At 36.2% G+C, this 19,481-nt stretch overlaps 1 protein-coding gene across 1 annotated transcript in view; it reads left to right on the top strand.

The window, feature by feature from the left end:
* The first annotated feature begins 14,728 nt into the window (after window positions 1-14,728).
* The window catches only part of brinp3a.2 (bone morphogenetic protein/retinoic acid inducible neural-specific 3a, tandem duplicate 2), a 31,760-nt gene continuing 27,007 nt past the window's right edge, over window positions 14,729-19,481 (top strand). The window contains exon 1 of the mRNA XM_043242382.1: window positions 14,729-15,345. The gene's annotated coding sequence lies outside the window, so the exon portion shown is untranslated. The remainder of the gene's footprint in view (window positions 15,346-19,481) is intronic.

The raw sequence follows: 19,481 nt of genomic DNA, 5'->3' as shown, positions 1-19,481 counted from the left end.
ATCAGATTGCATCCTGCTATAACGAGTTTGAGAATTTAAAGCTGCTGATGTGGACACTACTGTTATCTTTATAGTTGTCTTTGAAGTTATCATTCGTGGTGTGAACGAGGCTTTACCTAATTTTAAATGTTGACAAATTCTAAATGAGTGAGTGCACAAGCACAAAGCTACTAATTTGCATAAAAGAATCTTCAAAGCATGCCCATATTGGCGTTTCCGCACTACTAAAATATAAAATATGTTAAATAACTTATTAAATTAATTAGTAATTACTGAATGGTTAAGGTGTTTTACACTTTAAAATAATGGTACAGATCACTAGTGGTTTTGAGCAGGCTGACAGAGTAACGCTTAAGTAATTAGTTTTGGGTTAATGCATTTTTCACTTTAAAGCTAAGTGCTACTAAAGAACTACAAGTGATCTATTATTTTGAAGTTAAAAACACATTAACCCCTTAGTAATTGCTTACGTGCAAATTAATTATTTATTAATATTAATAAATATTATATTAACATTTTATGTCTGACACATACTGTACAGTCATACATTTATGTGAGGCATTTATGTGATATTTAACCAGTCATTTGAAATGAGATACATATTGAACTGACATAAAACAGCATTAAGTGCATAATTGTGAACTAATTCAGTCATGAAGCTTGTCAGCATCGTTTTATAATTATTAACATTTTTAAGTGAAGTTTGAAAAATCCACCCTTTTTTTCAGTAGTAGTCACAATTTCAAAATGTAGCTGGTTTATTTGGGGGATTTAAAATTTGTAAGTAGTTGTCAATGAGGATAGTTATATTTAATAAGTATCAAATATCTAATAAGGAACTACCTTTGTCCTAATTTTGTTACTACTTATTGTTTAGTTATTTTTGCTTCTCTATTAATTAATAGTACAAAGTTAAGAGTTAATGGAATACTACCTATTACTTCCTGCACTTGTTAATAACGGACCCTTTATCCTTTATAAATTATCGTATAGAATATGTGTGTGTATGTGTGTGTGTAATAATACACACACACACACACTCACTTGCATTTGTGGCTTATGGAGACTCTCCATTGGTGTAATGGTTTTAATACTGTACCGTATTTTTTTTGCCCTACATCAACCCTACCCCTAAACACACCCCTTACACATGTGTGTCATCATAAACCACAAATGCCAGTACACACACAGAAAGAGACAAATAATACGTCTTAAATTAAGAAACTGTAAACGCCACCATGAGTATTTGATTTCTGTATAAATGTGATTTCTTTTAGCAGGACTGATTTCTGTAGTGACTGTAGAAGGGAGAACTTGAACATGGATATTTATGCACTGGCTCAATAATTCATTTTCAACCAAAAATAAAAAATAAACGAGAATCCCTCTATGGTGCACCTTGAAATGTTCATGAAACCACCAGGAGGAAAACAGAAGAGAAGTATACACAGAAGGATGTAATGAGGGAGAACATTGCGGCATATCTCAGGACCCAGACAGCTTGAAATCTTTGAGGGAACAATTCATTCTGAGCCGAAGCTTAGAATTAATTGTCAGTTGGAGCCAGAATGTGGGTCAAAGTTTGGCAATGGCTCTAAACAGACAAGTAATTCTACAACAGAGCAGCTGAAGAAGCAGATGGATTTTCACATTTTGGAAAGGCAGAGTCCAGACCTAAACACATCTGAAATGTTGTGCCATGACCTGAAGTGAGCAGTTGATACAAGACAGTCCAAAAATATCTATGACCTGAAACAGTTTTAGAAAGAACAGGAACATCTGGTTGGAATCATGCCTTCAGCTCCAGCAGGTGTCACATGTTAGAGGTCCACATGCCTTTTAGAGACAGTTTTGAATCAATAGCTTTCCTCCAAAACCTAGTGAACTGTCTTGTTGCATATTGCCTACAAATGCAGTTGCATTTTTAGGCAGCATCCTAACTACCACAAAACCTTTTAAGTGTGAGATACCTGTATAGAATGTGTTTCATCTGCAGCAACACTGCACATCACACAAATATTGATTTCAGTAGAGTTTGATGTATGTTGTCAAGCTAACTGTAGAGAGACAGAGAGAGAGAGAGAGAGAGAGAGAGAGAGAGAGAGAGAAAGAGGATTTCACTCAAAATTTGCTAATAAAGTGTAGAGAAGTGCCAAGTAACATGTAGTAGGTTTTTGATGTACATGTCAGCATTTCTCGCTCCTCTCGCATCTCAAATGTAGTCAAATAATTGAAACTTATTACTGTTCAGTTGTTGTAGAGTTACTTACATTTTAATATCGCTAGATTTTCGCACGCTTTTTTTACATCATTTTGAGAGACATGTCAGTGGGCTCTAATTCAGTTTGCATTTCGGTTGGTTGATTCTTCAGATTTATTTAATTTTCCTATTAATATTGTTTCAAATTCAGCTTACCATGGTGATTGATATCAGATTTAAAGTCAAATTAATATATGTTAACACAACCCTTTTGCTTCTATTGAAAAACCTTGACAAATTCTGGAATCTGGAAGAAGTGAATCTCATGCTTCCATCCTGATGATGAAGATGATTGTGTAATCTTGGCAAGTCTGTCTCTCTGGCCGCCGCAGTGAGACATCACTGTCTGCTTTTCACAGAATCAGTGTCAGAGGCACCTCTCCATTGCAGCCAATGCCAACCAAACAACTTTAAAGCGGGCTATCACCTGATAACAGATGACAGCTCAGAATTGGCAGCATTCTAGAGGAAAACCAAAGAGCCAACCTTCTCAGACTCAAAGGCATTTTAGTGTTTATCCCCCCAACAGTTCAATTATGCTCTTTTAGTATTTTGTCTGTAATCTTCATGGAATCAAGGTCAGTATGTCTTTCCCTGCAATTCAAAAAACTATTCAGATGAGTTTAGCTCCACTGTCAAGGTTAGAGGATTTCCTGTCAGAGTGTATTTTAAATTCAAATCTTTATTTGTTTTACTTCTGCTTGAGTGATAAATGAGGGACCTGTAGGGACTCTTTGAATTAAACGCTTGTGTGCTTCGTAGATGCCCGTGTCTATCCGACTTTATTGTACCCAGTGAAATGGCAAATACCCATGTCACTAAACAATTTGTTTACGCTAAAGAAATGAATTCCATTAAACCCTATTACCCCCAGCAAGAACTGAGCGTACCGCAAAAGGAACCAATTAACATTTCACAAAGAGTGTAAAAAGGTTAAGCGTTCTCCTTAGCACTCCATAATGGCACTGTACGATGAAGTTTTTAAAAGTCTGTTGCATGCTAAGAAATAAAATGTTAGCAGCTGAGGCAGTTTCATGGGAGACAGTTTTTAAATGTTTCTTTCATTTAAGAGAGCAAAGACATAGTAGTGACACTTAAAGGCTTCATTATTTGTAAAACCAGTAAGGACATAAATAAAGCACTTACTCTGTAAAATACACTCATATCTCTCATAACACATCTCTGGCTGTGGTCTTGAACCTCTACATGAATTTTTCATATGACTCCAGATGAGTATTGCGGTGACATTAATGAAAAAGACAGGTGCTCCAGTTTAATAGATGTTTGTTTACTTTAAGTGGGAGCAACAGGAGATGAAACCTCAGCTTTTTAAGCTCTCGCGGAGACACAACACACCGATCCTTTTAAAAATATCTAAACGAAGGGCAGCGAAAGTATTTTGTATCAATCTAATTTCAAAAAAGCTGAAAATAAATAATTGAAAAAGGCTTCAAAAGTCTCATTTTTAAAATGAACTTAAAGGGTTAGTTCACCCCAAAATGACAATTCTGTTATTTATCATAGTTACCCTTGTGTCGTTCCAAACCCGTAAGATTTTCATCTTTGGAACATGAATGAAGATATTTTTGATTAAATCAGAGGCATATTTTCCTTCATAGATAGCAATACAACTGAAATTCAGAAACATAGTTAATACTAAAACAGTCCATGTGACATCTGTGGCTCAACTTCAGCTTTGCGACGCTAGAAGAATACTTTTTTTGGAGAGTATCGCGATGCAACGCATATGCATGTTTACCTCCAAGGGAAAGCAAGCATGAACGTAATGCGTGATTTTTTTATGCCTAGGAAAAACTGCATGCATGCGTTCATTTAGGAGAAAAGAATGGTTGAGTAAATTATGTTATTTTTGTTTTCTTTGTGCAAAAAAAGTATTCAGTGTAATTGAGCCACTGATGTCACATGGACAGTTTTACTAATGTGTTTACTCATTTCTGGATCTGGGTTCATTTCAGTTGTCTTGCTGTCTTTGGAGAGTCAGATGGCTCTCTAATTTCTTAAAAAATATTTTCATTTGTTTTCTGAAGATGAAGTCATACAGGTTTGGAACAACATGATGGAAAGTAATTAATGACATCATTTTCATTTTGGTGTGAACTAACCCTTTAATAAATTAACAGCAAACTTCTAAAAAGGCAAAACAGGGAAAAAATCCAAATACCAGGTAGAGAACCAAACACGGAAGAATCAAACATGGGAAAAAAAACAGGACTAGGCTATGAAAAGGGCTTTGCAGATTGGCTAAACAATACTTGGCGGTTTGATCAGGAACTGAGTGGATTTTTAAATAACAAGTTAACAAGAGGGAGGAGCTAACAAGGTGGGCAAAGTAACAATGGAAACAAAAACAGAAACAATGGGAAACAAACACTTCAACATAAGAGTCCGCAAATACCAAGACAGAGGGAAATATATGAGATGTCTTGAGTTGTTTACTGAGTACTGTAGTGGCAGCCTCAAAATCTATGTACAAAGGTTAAACACAGGTAAAACAAAGGTAAAAGTGGGACAAGGTCAGAATGATAGCACCATCTTTCTAAAAAAAAATATTTTATTCATAAAGCATGCCATTCAAAATCTGGCTTACATCCTAGTGATCTAACAACCTTCCATTTTTCATAATAAACATTCCATCTATTGGATCTCAGGAAAAATATTGTCTCAGTTTGATGTAATTGTGTGTCCTAAAAAGATAATAGGTCTACTTTACCCTGCTATGACTGGCACTCTAGACTTTAGTCCTTAATCTATCTGGGCACAGTTGAGTCCCTCAGGACTCGTGTTGATGTCTAGGTATTCTTCAAAGTGCCCTTTATAATTATTTAATGGTGTATGCATAAATGCTTCTGTTCCTAAGTGTGCCCAAATAGCATATGGCTTAGGAAGGCATGCATAAGGCTTTCCCCACTAAGGCTTTTCTTATCTTATTTTGAAAACAGAAAAAAACAATATACCATACATATTTTTCTTGTCATGTTACACAAAAAGTGGATTTTTGTGGAGTAAAATAATCACTTGTTTAAGCCTGAGCAATAACAGTTCTCTTTAAAAACTGATCGACCAAACTGTTAGGTTCATAAAATATTGGCCTCTGGTATACACATTGCAGGTAACATGCAGATATTTCTGCCCATATTGAATATGCTCTGTGGTATCTGAAGGATGGCTCTCAAAAACATATGTGATTTCAAACTTACGAGTGGGATTGATTATGCCTCAGAGAAATCAATATTGTGCAGTCCACAGTAAGAGAAAATGTGGACATTTTTCAGTTTTATTACGTAGCCACAGGTACCGACATATAACTAGACATACTGGAAAAAATGTTTTTATGTACTACAAAGTCAGCGCAAAATATTGCACGGGCCTCTGATGTGTGCAACAGCATGAAGAACAAATTTATCTTGAGAATACATCAGCACATCCCTGATGACTTCCATAGCTGATTTCAAGAATGTTCAACATACGCTATTACCATACAGCTTGCAACTATCTCACATCAAATGAAAAAAATGGATGGAGAGAATCGAACCAGGTCTTTTTAAACAGTTTAAAGGTTGTTTGTGAGTTATTGAATGATTGACGACCTTCACTGTGTGTATCTCTTGTTCTCCATTGCAATTTAGGAGATATGGCATGCCAAGTCGAGTCAATTAAATGATTGGATTTAGGGGGTGGTTATCAGTCAAACTTGTAGGATTCCTAAAATATCCCTGTTGCTTTGGTCATTCATTTGTCCTCTAATTATCTTCTCTTAAAACAAGCACTGATAAAGCCACTGACCAATAAGCATACACTGCTATCGCTCATTTCAATTAACCTGATCATTTGATGAAGGGTGAAGAGAGTCTTGATAAGAGTTGCTCTCTTTTCTTCAAGATAATTTAATTACTTATGTGTTTTCTTCATACTCTGATCATAAGAAATAAATGTATTTTTGATGCTAATAGGATGTAAAATAGAATCAGATTGTATGGCAGCTCTTGTGGAAGAGCTGCTTATCAACTCAATGAAAAACACTTCTTAGGTTTTTGCTGTGCCTGCAGATGACTAAAATTAACCACGCAGACTGTTTCTCTCACAACTGGAGTTGTGTCAAGGAAAGTTTCATTTCTAAGATGTTATTTTTCAGATTTTGTGAATCTGGCCCTAAAACATTAGCATAGCTGTGTGTTTCTGACAAAAATACGTATCTCTGTGCACTTTTTGTGCAACACCGCTTTTATGTGCCTTGATGCATGTTTCGCTGCAGTCTCAAACTGAAATGTCCACTGAGTGGCGCTAAAACACAGGTTCGATATGTGAACCCTGGCACGTTTTTACCACGTTGATATAGATACATACCGCTGCGTTTTTATTATTGTGACGATTCAGTATTCAAATATCCAGTTAATTTCATCAAAAGCTAATGCTCTATTGTGTCTGTAATATGCCATACATCATCCAACCCGAAACCTATACTATTGTATTAACAAATGCAAAACTGATATAAAAGTCATTTGTTGACACAACAATGTTATTTCATCTACAAACCTATTGTCTATGAAAACCCATAGATATGAAGCTGGATATATGTGATGCTAACCAGTGGCGTGCACAGACCTTCTGTGGTGGCAGGGGTGAAGGGACTAAAATAGGACGACAAAATCACTTTGAATTCATGTTAAGTTCTGTTGATATTGCAAATTTTGTTTGTATTTCATGTCTGAAAATTTGTTAGGTATCATTACATCAAAGACATGGATGTCTTGCATTGTTAGAGTTGGACGTGGAATTAGATTTAATTTCCTTAAATGCATTTTCATGAAAACATGCTAAAACTATGTTTAATAGCCTTGGATAGAAACAAATGGCATGATGTCAGTGTCAGAAATGTGGCAGCAATTGCGTGATATTTAATTAAGCATTACTCGCATTGCTACCGCATTCGCTAAATTTACAATAGCATTATGTGTCCAATTTCTTTTTGAAGACTCGTGGCTAAATCTGATGCGTAGTGCTGTAAGGGTAATCCGCCCACCGCTCCACCTCGGCTTAAATACGTCAGCCAAAAAAAATTTGGTGTTAATTATTATTGTTAGTGGCAAATACTACAGAATCGTAATGTTATTTAAAACAATAAAATTATTTACTACGAGAAAATTAAGGGGCACTTCCCTTTTAGACAAAAGGGGCGCAGACTGACAGTGAAAAGTTTCAGTGCTGTTGGGCAAAATATCATCACTCTCGGCCAATTAAATTAGAGAATCTTTAAAACCGTGCACCATTAGGGCACACTTTAATAGAGCCACAAGAGCTTAAGCGTTCTTTGTAAATTTCAATTGTCTGAATGACACATTTCTGAGGTATTCGATTCTTATTTATATAAGCTGCAAGGGTTATTAAAATAAGAGCGCTTGGTTTTTAGATGAGAGACTAATGACTATGCATATGAATCATTCATTAGTGAAAGCATCTTTAAAGGTGAATCACGCTGTGTGATCTAATTTTTGCTTGAGACTAATGATCTCTGTTGCATTGTCCCTGTTGTTGCAGAGTCTGACAGGTTGCGTCTGACTAAGAAGTACAAATGCTATAATAAAATCAATGAATATAGAGTGCTTTTCCCTACTAGATCATGTATCACAGTTATAACTTTAAAAAGATGACTCCAATTCCATTCCCACTATCATGATCCAAAGTTGTGGCTTTAATTTCACTCCTGACAACAGCTCTTCCATTAAAAGCTTCAAGCCTCCATCAGTGTCCTCACATGCCAGGACGCTGGAATTAATCAAACAACTCACTGAAAAACAATTGAGCGAAACTAAATTAGCAAAGCAGCGAGAGAGGCTAACACAGCCTGTCCCACTGACACAGAGGCACTGACGTCAAAATAAACATATCTAGCTCAGAATATTCCCTCTTTGGCAGACCAAGTATTCATAAGGCCGAGCATCTGGGTCTGTGTTAATTAACTTGGCATTATCCACGTTCATTTTGTTTAGCACCAGGCTCCTGGGTCTGTTTTAGAACTGTTAATTTAGGCCTGAGGAACATGGGGATGCCCATGCCTGATTTGAGGAGAATGCAGTCAGTCCTCCCAAGTGGCTTAGGCTCTCCTGGAATTTCGCAGTAATTTAACAGTGCTGTCAATCAAGGTTTGTTCGACGTCCCTCCATCTCTCTGCAGTAACAGGAAAAGAGAATAACAGAGATGGGGTAGGGGAAACAATGGTCATTGCTCGCATTTCCCAATAGCAGAACAGGTGTCTGCCTCCTAATGCCAACAAATTACTAACGAATTGGATAGACTGCAATTGTGTCCTGATGTGGTGTTTTAAACACCAGCATATTTGGAAAACTCCCGTAGAGTGCTTATGTTGATTATCAAAACATGTCTGGAATCTAGGTTTCTATATTACAGTTTCCAGCCAAAACTATGTACTGTATGTAAAAAAAAACGAACGAAAGAAAGAAATGTTAAATTATTGATACAGAGATGTAAAAGGCCGGCTGTTTAGCAACAAATAACCAATCTGAATGGGGCTTGTCTTATTAAATATTCATGTGCTTTATATAGTGACAGAAACTTTCATGCACAATATTTTGTTTCAGCGCTTGAGGGTGAAAGATAAATATTTAAAATAATCACTGAAGTTTAGAAGAGACTGATGGACCCATTCTCACTGAAAAAGTAGCTGTTTTACAAGATGGTGATTTCATATTAATAATTTGCATGATATTCATTGCATGAAAACGTACAACTTTTGGGAAGTAAGCGGACAGTATGAAAATGCAAGAATGAGATTCATAAGAGTCCATGAGAATTCGCCACCAATTAATCGAACTGAAAAATATTTACAAACTTGAGTTACAATTCACGTATGTGTAAATTCTGAAAAGAAAAGTCTGCATCGGGAATACTAGCCCAACTGATGACAGGATATTAACCCCATATATGGTTTCATATATAACCAGATAAAAAGATTCACAATCTTAAAGGAATGATTCACCTACAAATATAAATGTTCTGAAAATGTACTCACCTTTAAGCCATCCAAGATGTAAATGAGTATGTTTTTTCATCAAAAACAGATTTTGAGAATTACATTACATCACTTTCTCATCACTGGATCCTCTGCAGTAAATGGGTGCCGTCGGAATGAGAGTGCAAACAGTCGATAAAACTATCACAGCAATCCACATGTAATCAAAACAACTACAGTTCATCAATTAATGTCTTGTAAAGTAAAAGGCTGCTTGTTTGTAAAAACAAAGAAACACTGGCCAAAACAATGCTTCAACCAGAGAAAACACCTTGAAATTCCCAACCCGTCAAGAAAGTCTTAAACATTCAGGTAATAATAATTAATAAATGTATTTCATCTTTTCAGCACGCAGTATTTCCTGATGTATTATTGCCGCTGCAAAGACATACTTGACTAGTCCTGGCAGGTTTGCCTGTCAAAGGCACATCTCACCCTTTCTTGCATACTTTTGAATTCGAAGATGCAGCCAAGCTATTTTCTAAGAATTTCACTTTAATTTCAGCAGCTGACAATGCTGACCAGGTCTCCACACAGGAAGGGCATTGTTAAGAAAGTTCAAGCAGTGATAAGGTTAATAAATAGCTCCACGGCACTGAAATGCCATGTCAATTTGCAATGTCTGCCACATCTTCAACTTGGAAGGTGAGCTGCCTTCATATTGCTTGAAAGTACAGGCAATGTCTGAAACCGGCTGTAAATTGAATTTTAATGGCACCATATAATATGCTGAGCCATGCAGTTTTTTGCCAGCTCTCTTCTCAACGTTGTCACAAAGCAGTCATTCTTATGACCCTGAATTATACCCGTCATCGCAGTCTTCAAAGATTTATCCAAACAACCTCTGAAGCGCACAGCAGTTGATTTCCGTCTGCAATATGTGGATTAAGTTTTAATTTAGCAAATAATTTTGTGTTTATTGTTGTCTGGGTAAAACCAATGCATTTTCGGGAGCCATTAGCTGGGGTGTGTTTTGACTGTATAAATCTAGAATAACATTTGTTTGTTCAGTTGTCAGGCTACCACTCAGACTATTGATCGTGTGTGTGTTTGAGAGAAGGCAGTGAACTGTGTTATGTTTTTTTTTCTCTCTCTAACTCAAAGACTATTCGCCTCCAGATTAGGACTGCTGTAGCCTGCCGAGTTTCAAAATTGAACAGAAAAATCCTTCTAACCAAGGTATAGTGCATCACTCGCCTATCAGATCATATTCTCAAACTGTATATGCATCAGACTTTCTTGTGCCCCTGAAGTATTTCCAGGCTTTTTATTTATTTATTTATTTTTGTTCCTCAATTACCATTGTGCTCCACTATTAACAGTGCAATTACATATTAAAAGCTGTCATTTTAAATAAATTTTAACCCTAATAAAAAAAAGAAAATGTAATCAAATAAAGTTCATTTGTTACTTGATATATAAAAAATACAGTTAAATAAATAGTCACTAATTTTCTACCTAGAGCACTATAATTTATTATGAAATAAACAACATTATCTTTATTGAACACAACCATGAGGTACAGAAAGTGACAGCTTAACTTTTTCAAATACATTGAAATTAGTTGGCACACCACAGAACACTAAGAATAACATATTTTGCTTTTGCTTGTGTTGAAATATTTTTCTCACATTTTAGCATATTATTGAACAAACATCCATGGGGGCATTTTACAGTCATAAGCAGAGGTCTGAAAGCAGTAAGTCATTGTACAAGGAGATGAGCTTTTATGCTGTTAAAGAATAAAAGAAAAAAAAATTCTTTACAACTAAAGTGTCTGCAGATTTTTCTGAGCAAGGCAACTCAATGCCAAAATCAATAGGAGCATCTCCTTTGAGGTAATAATAAAAACAGTAAGAGTACATAAAAGTAGGCAGAATTATAATGCCAAAATAAATAAATAAATATATACCAAAACGTTCTGAAGTGATAGGAACTATTAAGATCGCGCCGTAATTCACCCTAAGATATCACACTGAACCGAATGTGCTTTTTATTTCAATACTCTATCCAGTAGAGCAGATGAGTGTATCATAAAAAAAAAATAGCATGTGTTAATCAGTGGGAGTTATTGTGTGTTTCTCATCAGCTCAGAGGGTACGGAATAATTCCGCCTGTTTAAATGTAAAGTAGATAACAGCTCTGGATGGTGGTATTCTGGAAAGTGATAAACCAGGACGATCAGACCTGGGGTGAAACAGCGCCTAGTCCAACAGAGCTAAATTCATTTTGCTAGCTCACGAAATGGAGTTATCTGAATCAACTCTCCTCTATATTCACTACAGGATATTGAAGAAGGCCAAGGTCAAATTACATCAAAATCTGAGAGCATTAGACTCCAATGCCAGAGAAAGTTTTCCAACTCAGTCAGAGATAATCTCAATCTCCAACTGCGCTCAGCAGGGACTAAAAAGCTTAAGAACTGATAGGATCCTCAGACCACGTGAAAATGGTGCTGTAGGCAAGAAAACCGATGATTTGATTAACCATAGAAATCCAATGGGTTCAATGAATGTTTTGAATAATTTGCTTTTAAGATGCCATGCCACGGCTGTCTGTATTGTTTAGGGTCTACAAACAGTGTGAACTAAACATCTACTGAACATCTGCTGTTTATCTAAGGAAGTTACTCCCACCTTATTGTAAGCTTGATTCAGTTATATTAAGTAATATGTTTGACTTGCATAAAGCCAGTTCATTTTGATGTCACCGCACAAAGACCTTTTTTAGGTTAACTGACAAAACATTTTACACTGCATAAAGCGACATGACTTATGCAATACTACCGCGCCATGCTCATGCTTAGAAATAATTTACCCCAAAATGAAAATTTGCTGAATGTGTACTCACCCGCAGGCCATGCAGGATGTAGATTAGTTTTTTTCTTCATTTGAACAGATTTGGAGAAATTTAGTCCTACTTTCTCACCAGTGGAGTAAAAATAAAGTGGGTCCCATCAGAATGAGAGTCCAAACAGCTGACAAGAACATTATAATAATCTATAAGTAAACCACACAACTGTGGACCATCAATTAACATCTTATAAAACAAAATGCTATCTAAAGAAGTTCCTCATTAATGCATGTTTAAACTTCAAATGAAATTGCCTCTGGCGAAAATATGACTCCTTTAGCCATATTAAAGAATAAAGTAAAAAAGTGGTGCCATGTCTGAATTAGAACAGAAATACTCCCTGATCAAGCAAGTGCAAACAGTTCTAAACAAATACGTTGGTGGATTTGATGTGAGAGGACAGCAAGGTATGGACTTTTCCACTGGAGTAAGACTATTGATTATGGACTAGTATTTTTGCCAGAAGCAATAGTTTAAAGTTAAAATGCATGAATGATAGATGTTACTTACAGATACAAAGCTTTAAACTTCACAAGACGTTAACTGTGTGATTACCGGTGGATTCACTGTAAAACGTCCAACAGTGCCGTCAAACGATTATTTGTTATATCTCACTAGATTCCAAATTATGCAGTTCTGAAATTCTCCATATCTGTTTTGAGTCAGTTTATTTTTTTTGCGTAAGGAAGTTCACACCAAAATGAAAATGAATTATTTCACCCTCATGTTATTCCCGAAACTGTGTATTTCTTTCTTCAGAAATAAAAGTTTCTATTTAATATACCGACATACCCAACCAAGTTTTAATATGCCAGCAAACATAAATGCATGTCCACTAGTTTGACTGAGCCTCAGCCAAGTAGACATATTTCAGCCACTTTGATTAATTTGCACATTAGAATAGATCATAGTTGGTACTATAGTTCAAACATTCTTGAGAAACCATTTGCACTTGATTATGCTTTAAAATGTAAGAACACCACTAAGAGTTTGGCCTTCGATTGATGGTTTGGCAAACATACTACAGGCCATCTGTTACATGCCTTCCCAAGAGCTATGACTCTAATCCTTCAAGTCCACACGTCTTTATGTACTTTACATGCATTATCAATGATTTGTGGCAGCAGAAATATTTACTTTTGTTTAATTATCTAGGCTAATTATTTGTTATCTAATACACCCATACGTAATACATTGAATGACTATGGCAAAAGTTACAGTGTACAGTCCAACTCTTCAACCGTTCAGAACCACGGACAGTTCCAGTGCTGCATTGCATTCAGAGAATGTCCACTCTGGACGTTGCCCATGTATCTAATCCATCATAATCAGTTCCCTGATAACACACACAGGACTGATGCGTGTTCCAGCAGATTGCCAGAAGACAAACAATCTCACTTTGCCAACCTCTGTAATGGATTTGTGCTGAATTTGTCCGTGGTCAGGGAGCCATTTTGATTGTAGTCAGAATTGGGTTTAACCAATACTTTAACTTTAACTGAAATCCTATCGACCACACATCAAAGCACGGCTAAAATAACCTAGTGCTTAAATGTCTCTTGTCTTTTTCTGATTTGTAGTGATAGTAAAATTTGGACATTGATGCAACGGAATGAAATCAGAGGTATGATTTTTATTAGCTGCCACTGCTGTCTGAGTCACTCCTACTGCACAGATGAACAGAGGCTTAGGGCCAGGGATAGAGACTTTAGCACCCACACATGCTGCTTGCATTTCGGAATAACCTCAAATGAATCGGGTGATAAATTTAAATGCCACATTGTAAAAATGTTGGAAAAATAATGCAATGTAAATGTTGCAGCAAAAACCTGTTAATTGTTTGACTCTTATCTTACCATTTAAGATGAATAATGATCGTATGTTATAAAATAATTTCATTTAAATTAAAATATTTGTATCTAAGAAATATATTTTAACCTAAAATTTACGAAGTAACTCCAGAAATACCAATACAAAGCATAATGTTATTTTGTATACATATAAACTACATAAAATTGTTTGATACTGCTTTGTCCTAACAGTACAATTTACAACAACAAATACAGTTTTATAGCTTAAATAGACTATATTTAATAGGTATAAAATATACAGTCACCAACATGTCATCTCATAATGCTTGTAACATTGTCTGTTTTTTTTTTTTATGGCAATGACAACATTTAGCAGTTTTTAAATATGAACTTTACAACAACATTTTAAAGTGCATTAGAATGTATACTGTTTGTATAACAACTCTTATAAGAATAATCCCGTACTATTATTTATTCAAAAAGGTCAACTGGTAGAAACATACCGACACTGCTCGCACAAATAGAAAACACTAGGTTCTGACCCGCTGACCAGTAGAACTGCTGTGTTAGTAATAGCTTACAGTATTCAAAACTTATTGGGAAAAAAAAAAAATCTCTTTAAAAAAGCATTCTCTTTAAGCACGCGCTTACACAGATCTCTAGATTTGGTAACACAGCCTGCTTATCATTCCACCCTCGTCTCGGGTTTTATGCATATCCTCCGAAAAGCCATTACAGAGGGCTACTTGTGTTTTAAACATGTGACTTGGGTGAGAGAGGGCGCGCGCCCGCGTCTGCCAGCGTCTATCCATTGAAATTTGGCTCTGTCTCTCTCACACACACATACACACGGACAACGATGCGGAGTAGGAGGGTCAAGCAGAGCTATGTGATGGGACTGACTTTATAGAGGAATATCTACAGGCACTTTCAACAGAGACCGAAAAGCCTCGGTGTCGCAGTCCGTTGGCGGATGTTAAACTGAACCACGCGCTTTAACTGATAGCTGCGGTCTGTTTCTAACTGTCTGTACTGCTAGTGGATTTATCTATTCGACATTTTTTTTGACTAAATGCGGTTATTTCTTCTTCAGGGAACAATTCTGAGCACTACACGGATAACCTTGTCTTCGCGTTATAATGGGAGCGCTTTGTTTCCGAAGTTGGACTATAGTGAAGTAGCACCGATTTAAATATTTAGGTGCTGCCCGTGCGACCTTTCGTCCATTTTGTCTTTACGCCAAACAGTTTTCATTACTTCCGAGGGTTTTAAGCTGGTGCCCGTTAAATACTCTTGTGAAGAACGAAAAAAAAACTGATTCTGCGAAGAATGGGACCTTATCGGGTGAAGTTTCAACATTGAGCTACGTTGTGGTGAGTTGTATATTTCAGTCGTGTTCGTTCTGACATGCTTTAAGTTGTTGTCAGTTGACTGTGCACTGCGAATATAATCGTTGCCTCTTGCTGCAGCGGGACAACTTTGAACAAACGCTACCTGATCGTCACATCGTTCTCATGAATGATGAGCATAACCTTACAGCAGCCCATCAAGACTACACAGCTTCTTACACGAGTTACAACTGTGATCCCTCAAGACCATTCATGTATTTATGCCATGTGGTGTTTGATACATAGACACGTCTCTCTCGCTCTCTCTCTCTCTCTCTCTCTCTCTCTCTCTCTCTCTCTCACACACACACACACACACACACACACACCAAGTTGCAATTCTGCTACAACATTTTAATTTTTTTATGTGTTTTTCTAAACATTTTAGGATACTCAAATCTCTGATAGACCTTTTTTTTAGAGAATGTGTCTAACGTTAAGTTTTGTTTCATGTTATTTTGTCACATGCGTGCATAACTCTAAGAAAAACAGATCTAATTCATGATGTATTCTCTGAAAACAAGCCTTAATATTTTAAGCAGCTTTGCTTATCAAGTACATTTATCTAGAAGTATGTGTGTGTGTGTGTGTGTGTGTGTGTGTGTGTGTGTGTGTGTGTGTGTGTGTGTGTGTGTTAGAGGTGTTCAGATATTTTACATGGAAAGTATGATTTAAAAAAAAAAACATGGAAAACATGATGATGATAATAATGATGATGTGGATGATTATTTTGCATTTGAATTTGACCTGCGATGGTTACAGGTTATGAGGGTTATACTAACTTCACAATTAATCTTTTTCACATGAATGAGTCTTGATCTGATTTTGTAGCTACCAGTGATGCATAAAATATCCATGAACCATTTCTTTTTCTTGAACAGTTAACATTTACAGTGTGGGATTCAGTGTCAATGTGTGAAAGCCAAGCTTAATATATGCTATACAGCTGTACACTTACAGAAAATCTATAAAATGAGGTATCAGAGTTTGCTGACCAGTGAATCAGCTGCTAATATATTTTGCTATAATTGGTGTCACTATATCAGCTGTACCATCTGTTAGTAAAATAGCTTATAGCTTACTTGGAATTGTTTAAAAAATAAATTACATTTGATTATAGAAAAATGTCAACTTTAATGTAAACGGAAGAAGAAGGAAAAAAACTGATTAAGCTACTTACACAACACCAGTGAGGTAGTGAGGGTTCTGATGAAGAAATACTGTTTGTAATTCTTTCTGACCAACGAGGAAAGAGCAGAAAAATCCAACGGTTTTAGCAGAATATTGTTACATGACTCTTCATTATCCACAACAGACATGCTGTGAATCATCTTTCTGAGACAGCATGCATAACAAACATTCAGTGCTCTGCTTGTGAATTGATAGTTTTCCTCCTTTACTCACTGTTATTGATTCTAATGACTTTATTTCTTCTGTCGAACACAAAAGAATAAAGTTGATAACCAAATTACAGATCTGGAGTAACATTAGTCAAGTAAATGTTGACAGAAAAAGTAAAAAATAAATGTTGACAAAATATACATTTTTGGGTGAACTAAAAGTTTAAGATATTTATGCATACCATTACTAAACATATATATATATATATATATATATATATATATATATATATATATATATATATATATATATATATATATATATATATGTACGTTTATTCAATTCACAATTTTTTTTACTCACAACTGTCTAATTGCAGTGCCACTAGTGGTACCAAAGGGAATTACATTCTTGTCTGTCTGTTTTTTTATTTATTTATTTGGGTCAGGCAGTAGACCTGGTTACAGTACCTTTGGAAACTAGATTTTTTATTGTCGTTGACGGAGGCACAGAAACCGCAGAGTTTATTTTTTCAGTGTGCTGTTACCCCTGCACAGTGGATGTCTTTGCAACGGGCACGGGCACCACAACACTGACAATCTGAATGCTGCATTCACATTTGCCTGTGTAAAGGGGTCTAACTAAGTGTGTGTGCACGCCTTTGTATCCCAGCTGTCTCTCATCATTGCTATCTGCTGGCACAGTTTTTGCCATTTTCCAAAAACACCATTTAGAGCTTTTGGCGGCCACATAAAAGACAAAAAGGCCTTTTAGCGCAAGCACACACAGACAATTACACAAATACGTGCAAACATCAGCATCCAGTAGTGTTCTAGCTCAATGGCTCATTCATCCTATACTGATGTGCGATATAGCCATGGATGGGAGCCCAAGAGAGCCAGAGAAATACCTTTCCTAGTCTTGTGAATTTGCCTCAATGGGGCCTTTTTTCTTCAAATGGCTGTCTGCAGGTAAAGTGGCTCCCTAACAAGTCCTCAAATTAATGAATGACTCATGCGTGAAGGCCCTTCTGCAGCAATTCCAGCACATCAGAAATTTCACAGCGACGACTGATTGGTTGAACATGCAGCAAGCAGACAGGCCCGAGCAGGGGCGAAGCTTTATGATGGTGAGCCGTAGCCCATTATTTTATGATAATGAGCTGGATCACTGAATCCATCCTGATGCTGAGATTTCTGTGAGACAAACGTGTGAAAAGACAGGCGCGGGAACATTGGCTCCTTGATTAGAGCTTGAAAACAAAGAGACCCTTGGGAGTACGCAGTTGAAAAGAAGGTAAAGATGTGACATGACACCTTTCAACTAGGCAAACAAAAACCTTGATGTGTGTATGAAATGACAAGCAATAAGACATATGCATGAAAGCTATGCCGGTAAAAGGTTTTCGGGTGTCATTGTGAATTCCTTGACATGCAGAATTTGTTAGATTTTTACAAAACTGTGTGTCTTTTAAACTTCAATGTCACATTGTGTCCTAACCCAAAGTGGCACAATAAAGCAACAAGCAGATGTTTTTTTAGTTCTAAACAGCGATAGGACATTTTGTCGTTCATTATATGACATTTCTTTGGCCTAAAATTCTCGGCTCAGTTATTCAATGCGGACCGACAATCTTGTAGTTTTGCAATTAGGACATTGATTTATCATAACTCACAAGATGTTAGCAGAACTTCATGCTGTAGGTGAAGCAAAAAAAAAACTGATTAAGCTTACACATCAGCAGTGAGGTAGTGAGGGTTCTGATGAAGAAATACTGTGTATAATTCTGACCAATGAGGAAAGAGCAGAAAAATCCAGGGATTTTAGCAGAAGTGTTACCTGACTCTTCATTATCCACAACAGACATGCTGTGAATCATCTTTCTGACACAGCATGCATAACAAACATTCAGTGCTCTGATAAATTTGATCGTTTTTCTCCTTTACTCACTGTTATTAATTCTAATGACTTTTTAAAATTATTTATTGTATAAAAAACAAAAGAAAAAAAAAAGTTGATAACCAAATTACAGATTCGAAATGTCATCAGTCAAGTAAATGTTGACAAAACATAAATTTTTAGGTGAACCTAAAGTTATGAAACCATGAAGATATTCATGCATACCATTACTTATTATATATATATATATGTGCGTGTATTTAATTCATTACTGTCCGACTTCATACTGTAGCTGATGCAACATTTAGATCATTTCAATCTTACAGATTTCCATTAATGTTTTAGTTAAGTTATGGCTTTCATTTGAAATGTAAAGCATTTTGGAAGAAATTTGTTGGATATATTTCCGTAATGGCCTGTGTTTGAAGAGGAGACTCTGTGTCTGGCTGAATTTAGAAAAGAAGACCATGGGTTGTTTTCTGAGATTAATTGCTGCTTTTTCCATTCCTGTATTGCGCTGAGGCTTTCACTGATATGTGGCCAAATAAAAATGTAAAAGTGAGAACTTTACGATCAAAAAGGCAATAAGTAAAGCAGCAATTAAATCAGCATCGTGCACGTTACCACTGGCTCTGTGCGCTATTAGCGTGACTTTTATTTCTAACTTGTAATCAATTCTTTGTTGGGTTTTATCCGTACCAACAGAAATTTTAATGGAATTCAGCCCCATATTTATTAGTCATGGTTAACTGATTTACTATAAACCTTTACTCTGTGCATACATGTCGTGACCTGAATATCGCTGAACTGGATGACTCATCAAAACCATAAACTGTAGCCTTTTAATTCATGGATCATCTAAACAAATTATTATATCCATG

This window comes from Puntigrus tetrazona, chromosome 6 (assembly GCF_018831695.1).
Source record: "Puntigrus tetrazona isolate hp1 chromosome 6, ASM1883169v1, whole genome shotgun sequence".
In the NCBI taxonomy this organism is placed as follows: Eukaryota; Metazoa; Chordata; class Actinopteri; order Cypriniformes; family Cyprinidae; genus Puntigrus; species Puntigrus tetrazona.
This window is presented reverse-complemented; position numbering and strand designations above follow the sequence as displayed.